The following is a 13,664-nucleotide window of genomic DNA, read 5'->3' as shown; positions in this document are numbered from 1 at the left end:
ATTTGCAATTTTTCCATTGAAGCCAAGTTCAATACTAGTTTTCAGAATGGAATTCACTATGTCAAGAGTTAACATGATGTCTACAGAGTTGACCATAGAGATGAGTTCAGTGTGTGATTTACCCTTTCTAAGATTAGCAAAAAATTGATAAAGCATGTCAGGGTAAAAGACATTAGGAATGGTCAGAAGATGAGTCCATTTCTGGAATTCAAACAGTTTAATGACAGGTTCAAGATCAAGCTTACGAAATTCAAAGGGAATGATGAGCCTTTGGGTGATGAACCCTTTTTGAGAGACTAACTCAAATCTGTCTCTGGCCTCATCATCAATGAACTTTGGTAGAGGAATGGGTTCAGGAACGGGCTGAGGTACTGGATCCTTCCCAGAACGTGTCCCTTTTGAGGTTTGTGTGGCAGATGCCCCAACATTTTGAGTCTCAGTCCTTGTCCTTGGAGACTTCTTGATGGAGGGTTCAGGTGTTGGCTGACTTTCAGTAATGTTTCCTTCATTCTGCTGATCAACAGAGGGATCAGCAGATTATTTTTTCTTGGATTGGGGAGTTCTCTTCTTCTTTGCAGTCCTTTTTCTTTTACTAGAAGACCTTGTGACAGTTTCATCACCCTGGGTAGCCTGCTCTGGTTCCTCATTTCCACCAGCAATGTTCCCTTCAGAGATCTGCCCTTCCATTTGCTCATCAGATGATTCAGCAGTTGGAGTAGCCAATTTTCTTTGGGCAGTTTGCTTCACTTTGCCACCACGGGTCACAATCTTCTTTTTAGGTGCCACAGGAGGTGGATCAACAATTTCAATGTCTTCATCCCTAAGCCTAAAGGACCGTCCGACACTAGTAGATCCTCCCCTAATTCTAACCATGATGCAATGTGGATATGATTTTTTTATGCAGAATGTTGTGTATAGAAGAAAAAACAGTAAGAGCCAACAAGAGTGCACTAAAATGCCGCAAGAAGAGGGTTATGTGGAGTTAGGGTTTCGTATGTAAATTGGGAATTTTGGGGTAGTTGGGGGTTAGGAGTGATTTTTATGAGTGGTTAATGAGCAACAGAGGAGTAATAGAGTTGGTTGAGTCAATTTCTTGGAACTTGGTTTAAGGAGAGAAAAATTTGAATTTCAAATATGAGAGGAAACTGAAAGGTTGCGTCCGAGACTTATGGAAGAAAATGAACTGAGACAGATGGGTAACTGCCTTATAGAGCTCAATTTTAGAGTGTCGGATGTCCGAACGAAGTGAAGCGTCCGACACAACCGTTCGAACCAGGGTTTTTCTGAAACTGGACGAAGAACACTGTCGGACGTCCGTTCCAATTCATTGGACGTCCGATAAAGATTGACTAGAAACAGAACTTAGAGTATTTTTTCTGAAATGCCCAATTTTGTTCTCAAGAATACAAATTGATCCAGTGGAAGAGCTTTTGTGAGGATATCAGCGATCTGCTCTTTAGAACACACAAACTCAACACGGATTATCCCCTTTGAGACAAGATCGCGAATGAAATGATACTTTATATCAATGTGCTTAGTCCTAGAGTGTTGAATGGGATTTTTTGTTAGATTGATTGCACTAGTGTTGTCACAGTACATGGGTATACATTCGTATACTAAACCAAAATCATTCAATGTGTTTTTCATCCATAACAATTGAGCACAGCAAGCACCAGCAGCAACATATTCAGCTTCAGTAGTAGACAGTGAGATGGCATTTTTTTTTTTACTAAACCAAGATACCAAGCAGTTTCCAAGAAAGTTGCATATACCAGTAGTACTTTTTCTATCTATCTTACAACCTCCAAAGTCAGCATCAGAAAATCCACATAAAGGAAGTTCATGACATTTTGGATACCACAGGCCAAAATTTAAGGTTCCTTTAAGATATCTCAAAATTTTTTTTACCGCATTCAAGTGTGATTCCTTTGGACAGGATTGAAATCGAGCACATAAGCATACAGCAAACATGATGTCAGGCCTACTAGCAGTTAAATAAAGTAAACTTCCAATCATACCTCTATACTTCTTTTCCTCAACTTTTGTACCTTCTTCATCTTTGTCAAGTTTGGTAGATGTGCACATAGGTGTTCCAACAGGCTTTGAGTCCTCCATTCCAAATCTTTTCAGCAATTCCTTGGTGTATTTTGTTTGATTTATAAAAGTTCCATCTTGGGTTTGAATCACTTGGAGTCCAAGGAAGAAGTTCAGTTCTCCCATCATGCTCATTTCAAATTCTTTTTGCATGATAATGGAAAAATCCTTGCACAAGCTCTCATTAGTAGCACCAAATATGATATCATCCACATATATTTGCACAATTAAGAGATCTTGTGAGCTTTGTTTTGTGAAAAGTGTAGTGTCTACAATCCCCTTTTTAAAACCATTTTCAATCAGAAATCCACTCAAACGTTCATACCATGCTCTAGGAGCTTGCTTTAATCCGTATAAAGCTTTTGAGAGTTTAAAAACATGATCTGGATAAGATTCATTTTCACAACCAGGAGGTTGGTCAACATAGACTTCTTGATCTATAAAGCCATTTAAGAAGGCACTTTTGACATCCATTTGAAACAGTTTAAAATTCTTGAAACATGCAAATGCTAGAAACATTCTAATGGACTCCAGCCTAGCTACAGGTGCAAAGGACTCATCAAAGTCTATTCCTTCTTCCTGAGTGTATCCCTTAGCCACCAGTCTGGCCTTATTTCTAACAACCTCCCCTTTATCATTCATTTTGTTTCTAAACACCCACTTTGTACCAATGATAGGATGGTCTTTTGGTCTAGCAACCAGGGTCCAAACCTTGTTTCTTTCAAATTGGATTAACTCTTCTTCCATGGATAAAAACCAGTGCTCATCACTCAATGCATCAACAACATTTTTAGGCTCAAAATGTGATACCAAAGCAAGATTATCTACTAGGTGTCTAGAGGAGCGAGTTCTGACCTTTTCAGATGGATCACCAATTATAAGCTCCCTGGGATGGTTATGAACAAATTTCCAGGTTCTTGGAAGATCATTAGGAGTAGTAGTATCTCTGTCATTCACTTCTTCAGCTGGACTGACCTGAGTATCAGCATCCTTTAAATCAGTTTCTGGTGAAGCAGAGTCATGATCATTGATTGCTAACTTCTTTAGTTCTTCTTGAACATTTGTATCATCATCTTCACCACCACTCATAGAAATGTCACCATTAGATTCATCAAAAGTAATATGTATCGCCTCTTCTATAATCAATGTTCTACGATTATAAACTCTGAAGCCTCTTTTGTTTTCACAATATCTCAAGAAAATTTCCTCATCAGATTTCTTATCAAATTTTGCAAGATGTTCCTTAATATTCAAAATGAAACATTTACAACCAAATACTTTGAAGTAACCAACAACAGGCTTTTTGTCAAACATGAGCTCGTATGAAGTTTTGTTCAACATTGGTCTTAGGAGAACTCTGTTCATGGTATAACATGCTGTGTTTATGGTTTCAGCCCAAAAATATTTTGGTAAATTGCATTCACTAAGCATGGTTCGAGCAGCCTCTTGGAGAGTTCTATTTTTTCTTTCTACAATAGAAAATTCATGAGTAATGCCATTATGATCACAAAATTCTGGAAAGCCACAGAACTTGAATTCTTTCCCATTATCGCTTCTAATCCTGACAATTTTCAATCCAAGCAGATTTTGTACTTTAGCAAATAATGAAGTAAAATTCTTAAAGGCATCATCTTTATGAGCAAGGAATATCACCCAAGTATATCTAGAATAATCATCAACAATCACAAAACAATATCTCTTACCACCAAGGCTTGTAGTTTGTGTAGGACCAAACAGGCCAAGATGTAAAAGTTCAAGAGGTTTTGAAGTAGAAACACATTTCTTGGGTTTAAAGGATACCCTGATTTGTTTTCCAAATTGACAAGCATCACATATCCGGTCCTTTTCAAATCTGATTTTTGGAAGACCTCTAACTATTCCTTTTTAGAGATTTCTTTTAGCAAATCCATATTGAAGTGACACAGCCTTCTATGCCATAACCATGGGTCCTCATTTGTTACTTTAAGACATTTAAGATAGGAGGAATCAATTTTTTCAAGAACAACTACATAAACATCATTAACTCTTTTTTCTTTGAAAACAATGTTGAACTTTGAGTCAAAAATGAGACATTCAAGCTTTTTGAACAATACAAACAGATTTCTATCACACAATTGGCTAACACTTAATAAATTGTAGCTCAGATTGTCAACGAGAAGAACATTATGAATAAAGGTTTGACCATTCTTACCAACATCACCAATGCCAACAGTTTTGGCTTTGTTATCATCTCCAAACGTTACCTTTCCACTTGCTTTTTGCTTGAGTTTAACGAAATGTGATGCCTCACCAGTCATATGTCTAGAACATCCACTATCAATGAACCATTTTGATTCTTTAGCAATGTTATCCTGGTTCACCTACACACAAATCCACAAGATAATACTTGGTACCCTTTACATGTTGGGTCCTTGAGAGTTAGTCTTATGTCTAACTACCCACATGCATCTCATGCCATTCCTCATGTTTTTCTTAACATAACAATTGCTACTCATGTGACCAAATTGACAACAAAAGTTGCACACAGACAATGGATCAATCAAATGAACAGGTTTAATGAATCTGACTTGCCTTCTCCTGTGGATAGCAAACTCATTTGCATTTTGATTCAGCCTTATTTGATGAGTATTAACATAAGGTACAGTGTCATTCTTTTGAAGACGGTTCTGTTTCAAATGGTGTAATAATTGACATAAATCATCCATCCTTTTTCTTAACCTACATTGCTCACTTCTGAGTATGTCACAAAAATTTTTCTTTTTGTAAAGTTCAGCAAGCACATCAGTTTCAGTTCTTTTCAGGTTTTCATTTTCATGCTTAAGACACTGGTTTTGTCGAAAAAGATTTGCATTGTCTTGTATTAGAAAGCTAATTTTCTGCTTTAGTTCCTTGTTTCCAACATAGGATTCTTTCAAGCTGTTATGCATTTTTTCTAGAAAAGAATTAATATCAGTATCAGATTCACTATCACTATCGGTTTGAGTGTTGCATTGTATTACCTCTTCATCTCCAATGGCCATGAAAGCCACTTGAGCAGATTCCTCTTCTTCTTCAACTTCGTCTTCTGAGTTGCAATCATTCCAGGTAATCTGGAAATTGTTGAACTTTGATTTTCGTTCAATCTTGCTCTCCTTCTTTTTCTTCATTGGACACTCATTCGCATAATGTCCTGATTGGCCACATTCGAAACACTTATCAATAAGCTTCTTGTTGAACTCCAGTTTCCCTCTGTTTCTTAAGTCATTAGACTGATATGGGAAGGAATTGCTGGATCCGCCTTTCCTGAATCTTCTCTTGTTGAGAAACCTTTTGAAGCCTCTTGTGATGAGTGCAATATCACTTTCATCACCTTCCAAATCATTTTCATCCTGTGAGGCAGTTTCATCTTCATCTTGTGAAGCTTTTAGAGCAATGCTCTTTCTCATCTTGGTGTCTTCTTCATCCTGCATCTTAGATTTAAGTTTCAGTTCGTAAGATGTTAGAGAGTTAATCAGAGATTCAATGGATAAGGTGTTTAGATCCTTGGCTTCCTCTATGGCAGTCACTTTGCTTTCCCAGTCCTTTGATAAAGCATTCAGAATTTTTCTATTCTTTTCACCTAGAGAGTACTCCTTCTCAAGCACCTCTAAATCCTTGATCAGATCATTGAATCTACAATACATTTTGTCAATATTTTCATGAGGTTCCATCTTAAAAGATTCATACTTAGTGACCAGAATGGATTTCTTCTGCTCTCTCACATTTTCGCTTCCCTCATGGATCTCTCTAAGTTTATCCCAAATTTCTTTTGCAGATCTGCAGCCTTTGACTCTAATAGACTCATTTGAATCTAATGCACTGTATAGAACATTCATAGTTTTGGCATTTAGAGTGAGATGAGTTCTATTTTCAGCAGTCAGTTCACTTCTGATTTTTTGTCTCGGCCTATGAGTAGCTTCATCAATAATAGTTACATCATATGGACCTTCACTGACAATAAACCACAACTCAATATCAATAGATTGCAAGAATATAATCATCATTTCCTTCCAACTCACATAGTTTGATCCATTGAACATTGGAGGTCTAGTGACAGATTGTTCCTCAAAGAACATGGCATTGTTGGTTGTCATGTTTACTCCCAAGCCGATTGAGCTTAATCTCTAGGAGACCAATCTCTGATACCAATTGTAAGGATCGAAGACAACCTAAGAGGGGGTGTGAATTAGATTTTCAAAAAACCAGCTGAGATATAGGTCACTCTTTTTTCAAGCCTACCCTGCTTTTCTCAAAGACCACTCAATGGATCAGATTATAAGAAAATACAGATGTTCGTGAGATGAGAATGTGAGCAGATTATATAGTAAAGCTGTAAATGAAAGTAGAAAAATAAACCAGACTTCAAACTCCACTTGAGTTTGAACAAAACTTTATATAATCAGCTACTTCAAGTTGAACAGTCTTGCAACCAATTTCTTGTGTACAAAGGAAGGATCACTTCCTTCTTGCCCCAAACCACATTTGGTCAAGCAAGGAAGTTTTACACACTCTGAAAACCCTCACAATGCTACACTATTGAAGAAGCCGAGTCACACTTGAAAAGCTACAAAAAAATTGCACAAGCAAAGAGTACAAATGTTCCTTTGGAGTATTCTAACACTTGAATCACTCACTATCTGATGTAGACTTGATGTGCAAAGTTATTCTGAGGTGGTTGACTTTGTTCTTTTTATAGGAGACCAGAAAATTCTTCAATTAATGCTGTCAACGGGTAGAAGGCGACTGAAGAGTCAACTAGTCGTTGGTGATGTCGGACGTCCGATAGTCAGTTTTTATGCGTCCGAATGAGATCAATGAGTTCTGGAAGTTTTCTTGAATCTCTTAGGACGTCCGATCCCCTATCACCATGCGTCCGAGAGTAAGATGCACACTTGGAATTTCCTCTTCAATTCCTTCGGACGGCCGATGCGTTCAATGTGTTGCGTCCGAAGTGCAGCAACGCTTGTCGGACGTCTGATACTCAGGTGTTGAGCGTCCGATCGTGATCAGTGGTTGTAGAAGCCTCAGCTTGTCTTCTTCGGACGTCCGAGTCTGAGCTCTTCACACGTCCGAAGATACTCAATGGATGTCGGACGTCCGATACTCTCCTTTTGTGCGTCCGACAACTTCCTCAGCACTTTTCATCCTTTTTGATCTTCCTTTTTGCTTTAAGTCCACAGACCTGTTTAGTGTCATTTCTGAAAAGGGTTTCTTCAAAAAGTATTAGTAATATCCATTTGTTTTGTAATCATCAAAATATTGAGATAAATAGCTTCCCATGACCGTCCCTTATATCTTTGTGCCTTACCAGCCGTCGCAAGTAACTAAAGCATGACTACTAGAACAACCACCTTATTGTGGCTAGCCTCCTGTCTTGTTCTACTAGTTTCCATCATTGTTTCTCCCTATTCTGCCCAGTACTCTCCAATTGACACAACCACTTCATTCAACGATGATACTAGTAGATGAAAACTTACTTTTGCATGAAAGAAGATCAAGAAAAGTGGGTTTGAGAAATTTATCGACATTATCCAAGAATTTGCACGTAGAATGTCCAGACATCATTAGAGTTACAAGAGGATGAAGAAAAGTAAGAAATATTGTGATGATTCAACATGGAAGTCTGAGCTCATTACTAGTTATAGGGTTTCACTTGTCCTCAAGTAGATTAAGTAGGATGTGCGAATTTCAGTAGTGTACAAAAAGCAGTGGTAGTTGTTCCCGATTTAATCCCTGCTAAGACATTTATTATAGTTGATTCAGGCATGTACAGGGAGCAAGTGATGGTTAGTGCAAATAAGACAAAATAATATAAGGTCAGGGTTATTTGAACATGATGATTGTTTGGAATAACACAGCTAATTCGACTGGAGGAACTCCATTCAGCTATACAATTGCCATTTTATCTACCAATTTTATAGCTTATAATATTAGCTTTCAGAACACGACTCCTTCTCGATCCCCTGCTACAGTCGGAGTACAGGCTGTGGTACTGTGGATTTCCAGTAAAAAAATCTCCATTTTATGGGTGTAATTTCATGTGGCAAAAGATACCCTTTGTGACGATAATCAGAGGCATTATTTCAAAGAATGCTTCATCCAAGGATCCATCGATTTCATTTTTGGAAGTGGAAGACCATTTTAGCAGCAAAAGAAGTTTCAAGTGGTATTAGTGGAGCCGTCACAGCGCAGGCGAGGAACTCAACAAGCAAGAATTCGAGTTTCTCTTTTGTGAATTGAAGTGTTAAAGATAGTGGTAAAGTGTGGTTGGGACGAATTTGAGGGTCATATGCTACAGTGATTTTCTCAATGACAACAATGTCGGATGTCGTCTCTTCAATGTAGAACCCAAAAAATTCAACAAAAAATATACAGGAGATATATTTCATAAAATCAATATACATGGGGATGCAATTTACACACATACAAATATATGTGGGAGAAGAGGAATAAATATTAACGATATATCATTATTCACATATAATAGCAAAACTCTCAGATTTCACTTTTTTCAACTAAATACAATAATATGACACCCTATTTATAGATTAGATAACTTGATAAACAAGTCTTATAATCATACGAAATTTTCAAATAAGATACTAATTTCCAAACAAAAAAACTATCATAACTTAACTCTAATAGAATTACTAAAACTCTAACTTGACTAAAACAGTATTATATAATAATATGGAAATTTTTAATTTTGTATCTTGATTTAATATGCCGACATTTCCTTTTTTAAATCAAGCTCTCTCTTGGATCAGATTCACTACTATCATGATCAATAATCTCCCTTAATTTTTGCTGCTACAATATTCCGCGTACTACGATAGATTTATCTCTTCGCTCAATTTATTTTTTACTTGTGAAAATAATCCATACTTCCGAATAGACTGTTTTCGTCGCCCAATTTGATGTCAACTTATTGACAATTTACTTTGTGATTTTCATAATCACAATTCAACTGATAGGATTATTCTCCGATCATTCTTTTCACAACCACAATCAATTTGACAATTCTTGCGAACGAATCTTATTGTCCAATCCTCACAAACTAGACATTTCACGATCATCCTTGTTGTCTAAGTTGATCAACTAATTTTTTCGTAGCAATTTTTATCCTCTAACTCCTATAGCAAAAACATCCACAATTTTTATACTTTAACTCTGATAGCGAAAAATATTCACTACAAATCTTGTAATCGGGGTAATTTTTCAATGTTCACAGGTACCTCAAAATCAATTTCTTAAATCTAGGGATCTGATACCATAAGTAAAGTCAAAACATTTCAATCAAAAAGTAATATGAGAAATATTTCATAAAATCAATATAAATGTGTGGCCAATTTACAAACATACAAATATGTGTGGGAGAAAAGGAATAAATATCAATAATTTATTACTAATCAAACATAATAACAAGACTCTCAAATTTCACTTTTTTCAACTAAATACAATAATATGACTCCCTATTTATAGACTGGATGACTTGATAAACACGTCTTACGACCATACGAAATTTCTTAATAAGACTAATTTCTAAATGATAAAGCTGCCATAACTTGACTTCGAACAAATTACTAAAATCCTAACTTGACTAAAATACTAATAAATAATAATATGGAAATTCTGAAACACTACTAACGTAAGATTGGTTCGAGAATTGTATTGTTGAGATATTAAGAGAAAAGTAGGTTAGTTGCTTTCCAAGGCCGTCCCCAATATCTTTGTGTTTCGCCAACCGTCGCAAGTAACTAAAGCATGACTGCTAGAACACCTACCTTATTGTGGCTAGCCTCCTTTCTTGTTCTACTAGTGTCCGTCATTGTTTCACTCTATCCCGCTGATCACTCTCCAAATAACATTGTCACTTCTTTCAACGATGATACTAGTAGATCAAAACTTACTTTTGCACGAAGGATGATCAAGAAAAGCGGATTTGAGGAGTTCATAGATATTATCTAAGAACTTGAACGTAGAATGTCCAGACATCATTAGCGTCATAGGAGGATGAAGAAAAGTAAGAAATATTGTGATGATTTAGCATGGAAGTCAAGTTCATTATTACTTATGGGGTTTCACTTGTCCTCACAGTAGATTTAAATAGATGTGCGAATTTCAGTAGCGTACAAAAGGCAGTGGATGCTGTTCCTGATTTAAGTCCTGCTAGGACACTTTTTTTTTTTTTTAATCATAGTTGATTCAAGCATGTACAGGAAGAAAGTGACAATTAGTGCAAATAAGACAAACTTAATAATACAAGGTCAGGGTTATTTGAACACGACGAATGCTTGGAATGACACTGCTAATTCGACTTGAGAAACTCCATTCAGCTATACAATTGCCATTTTATCTACCAATTTTGTAGCTTATACTATTACGTTTCAGAACAAGGCTTCTCCTCCATCCCCTGCTGTAGTCAGAGCACAGGCTGTGGCACCAAGAATTTCCCGTGACAAAGCTGCATTTTATGCGTATGGATTTTATGGGGCACAAGATACCCTTTATGACAATAGTCAGAGGCATTATTTCAAAGAATGCTTCATCCAAGGATACATTTATTTCATTTTTGGAAATGAAAGACCACTTTAGTAGAAAAATAAGTTTCAAGTGGTCACAGCGTAGGCGAGGAACTCAACAAGCAAGAATTTGAGATTCTCTTTCATGAATTGCAATGTTAAACGTAGTAGTAAAGTGTGGCTAGGACAAACTTGAGGGTCGTATGCTATAGTGATTTTCTCAACGACAACCATGTTGAATATCATCTTTTCGATGTAGAACCCAAAAAAATTATCAAAAAATATACAGGAGATATATTTCATAAAATCAATATATATAGAGAGGTAATTTACACACAAACAAATATGTGTGGGAGGAGATATATTTTATAAAATCAATATATATGTGGAGGCAATTTACACTCATACAAATATGTGTGGAGATGTGGAATAAATATTAATAATATGTCATTAATGAGATGTGGAATAAATATCAACAACATGTCATTCATCACACATAATAACAAAACTCTCAAATTTCACTCTTCTCAACTAAAAACAATAATATGACACCTTATTTATAGACTAGATGACTTGATAAGCAAGTCTTATAATCATACGAAATTTTCAAATAAGATACTAATTTCTAAACCAAAAAAACTATCATAACTTGACTCCAATGGAAATACTAAAACCCTAACTTGACTAAAACACTACTATATAATAATATGGAAATTTTTAATTTTGAATCTTGATTTAATATGCCAACATTTCCTTTTTTAAATCAAGCTCGCTCTTGGATCAAATTCATTACTTTCATGATCAATAATCTCCCTTAATTTTTGCTGCTGCAATATTTCGCGTACTAGGACAGATTTATCTCGTCGCTCAATTTATTTTTTACTTGTGAAAATAATCCATGCTTCTGAATAGACTGTTTTCGTCGCCCAATTTGATGTCAACTTATTGACAATTTACTTTGTGATTTTCATAATTACAATTCAACTGATAGGATTATTCTCCGATCATTCTCTTCACAACCACAATCAATTTGACAATTCTTGTGGACGAATCTTATTGTCCAATCCTCACAAACTAGGCATTCCACGATCATCCTTGTTGTCTAAGTTGATCAACTAATTTTTTCGTAGCAATTTTTATCCTCTAACTCCTATAGCAAAAACATCCACAATTTTTATACTCTAACTCTGATGGTGAAAAATATTCACTACAAATCTTGTAATCGGGGTAATTTTTCAATGTTCACAAGTACCCCAAAATCAATTTCTTGAATTTAGGGCTTTGATACTGGATGTAAAAGTCAAAAAATTTCAATCAAAAAGATATAGGAGATATATTTCACAAAATTAAGCAATTTACATACATATAAGTATGTGTGGGAGAAGAGTAATAAATATCAATAATACATAATTAAGCACATAAAAACAAGTCTCTCAAATTTCACTCTTCTTAACTAAATACAATAATATGACTACCTATTTATAGACTAAATGACTTGATAAACAAGTCTTACAACCATGACAAATTTTCTAATAAGATACTGATTCCTAAATAATAAAACTACCATAATTTGACTCCAATAGAATTACTAAAATCTTAACTTGACTAAAACACTACTAAATAATAATATGAAAATTTTTTAAAGCACTACTAACGTAAGATTGGTTCGAGAATTGTATTGTTAATATATTAAGAGAAAAGTAGTTCAATTGCTTCCCAAGGCTGTCCCCTATATCTCTGTGTCTCGCCAGCCAACGCAAGTAACTAAAGCATGACTGCTAAAACAACCATCTTATTGTGGATAGCGTCCTTTCCCGTTCTACTAGTTCCAACATTGTTTCTCTCTATCTAGCCTATCACTCTCCAATTAACACTATCACTTCTTTCAACGATGATACTAGTAGGTCAAACTTACTTTTGCACGGAGGGTGATCAAGAAAAGCGGGTTTGAGGACTTCATCAACATTATCCAAGAACTTGCACGTAGAATATCTAGACACCATCAGAGTCACAGGAGGATGAAGAAAAGTAAGAAGTATTGTGATGAATCAACATGGAAGTCTAAGCTCATTACTAGTTATGGGGTTTCACTTGTCCTCACAGTAAATCTAAAGGGATGTGAGAATTTCAACAGTGTACAGAAGGTAGTGGATGTTGTTCCTGATTTAAACCTTATTAGGACACTTAGTATAGTTGATTCAGGCACTTCCAAGGAGAAAGTGACGGTTAGTGCAAATAAGACAAAGTTAATAATACAAGGACAGAGTTATTTGAACACGACGATTGCTTAGAATGACACTGCTAATTCGACTTGAGGAACTCAATTCAGCTATACAATTGCCATTTTATCTACCAATTTTGTAGCTTATAATATTAGCTTTCAGAACACGACTCCTTCTCCATCCCCTGCTGCAGTCGGAGCACAGGCTGTGGCACTGAGGATTTCTGGTGACAAAGCTGCATTTTATGGGTGTGGATTTTATGGGGCACAAGATACCTTTTATGACGATAGTCAGAGGCATTATTTCAAAGAACGCTTCATCCAAGGATCTATCGATTTCATTTTTGGAAATGGAAGATCACTTTACAAGGATTGCATGATAAATTCAGTAGCAAAAGAAGTTTCAAGTGGTATTAGTGGAGCCATTACAGCGCAGGCGAGGAAATCAACAAGCGGGAATTCGAGCTTTTCTTTTATGAATTACAGTGTTAAAAGTAGTGGTAAAGTATGGCTGGGACGAACTTGGGGGTAGTATGCTACAGTGGTTTTCTCAATGACAACCATGTCGAATGTCGTCTCTTTGATGTAGAACCCAAAAAATTTACCAAAAAATATACATGAGATACATTTCATAAAATCAATATGGGGAAGTAATTTACACACATACCAGTATGTATGAGAGAAGAGAAATAAATATCAACAATAAATCATTAACCACACATATTAACAAGACTCTCAAATTTCACTTTTATCAACTAAACATAATAATATGACTTCCTATTTATAGACTAGATGACTTAATAAACAAG

The 13,664-nt window shown here is 35.8% G+C and overlaps 3 pseudogenes; all 3 read left to right on the top strand.

The window, feature by feature from the left end:
• Nucleotides 1-7,895: 7,895 nt before the first annotated feature.
• LOC140021183 (probable pectinesterase 15) lies at nt 7,896-8,457 on the top strand (annotated as a pseudogene).
• Nucleotides 8,458-10,160: 1,703 nt separating this feature from the next.
• On the top strand, nt 10,161-10,893 carry LOC140021182 (probable pectinesterase 15; annotated as a pseudogene).
• Nucleotides 10,894-12,405: 1,512 nt separating this feature from the next.
• Nucleotides 12,406-13,444, top strand: LOC140021181 (probable pectinesterase 15; annotated as a pseudogene).
• Nucleotides 13,445-13,664: the final 220 nt, after the last annotated feature.

Source organism: Coffea arabica, chromosome 11e, assembly GCF_036785885.1.
Source record: "Coffea arabica cultivar ET-39 chromosome 11e, Coffea Arabica ET-39 HiFi, whole genome shotgun sequence".
Classification (NCBI taxonomy): domain Eukaryota; kingdom Viridiplantae; phylum Streptophyta; class Magnoliopsida; order Gentianales; family Rubiaceae; genus Coffea; species Coffea arabica.
This window is presented reverse-complemented; position numbering and strand designations above follow the sequence as displayed.